General features: G+C 43.1%; 1 protein-coding gene across 1 annotated transcript in view; it reads right to left on the bottom strand.

Moving 5' to 3' along the window:
• The window catches only part of LOC110427114 (putative disease resistance protein At1g12290), a 45,386-nt gene that overhangs the window by 29,519 nt on the left and 15,663 nt on the right, over positions 1-204 (bottom strand). The window lies entirely within an intron of this gene.

Genomic DNA, 204 nt, shown 5'->3' with positions numbered 1-204 from the left:
GCAAATATGGAGCGTTTGGAAAGCCTAGTTGTTAGAAAATGTGAAAGCTTGGAAGAGATGGTAATAATGAAGATGGAGAAGGAACTCGGGGAAGGAAGAATGATGGAAACCCCTCCACTCTTTCTAACTAATAGCAATGGTATTACTCATTGCTTTCAGGTACTGAGCGAGGTTTCCCTAGGCGGATGCCACAAGTTGAAGAAC

This window comes from Theobroma umbraticum, unplaced genomic scaffold (assembly GCF_002168275.2).
Source record: "Theobroma umbraticum cultivar Fairchild unplaced genomic scaffold, ASM216827v3 scaffold_228.0, whole genome shotgun sequence".
In the NCBI taxonomy this organism is placed as follows: Eukaryota; Viridiplantae; Streptophyta; class Magnoliopsida; order Malvales; family Malvaceae; genus Theobroma; species Theobroma umbraticum.
This window is presented reverse-complemented; position numbering and strand designations above follow the sequence as displayed.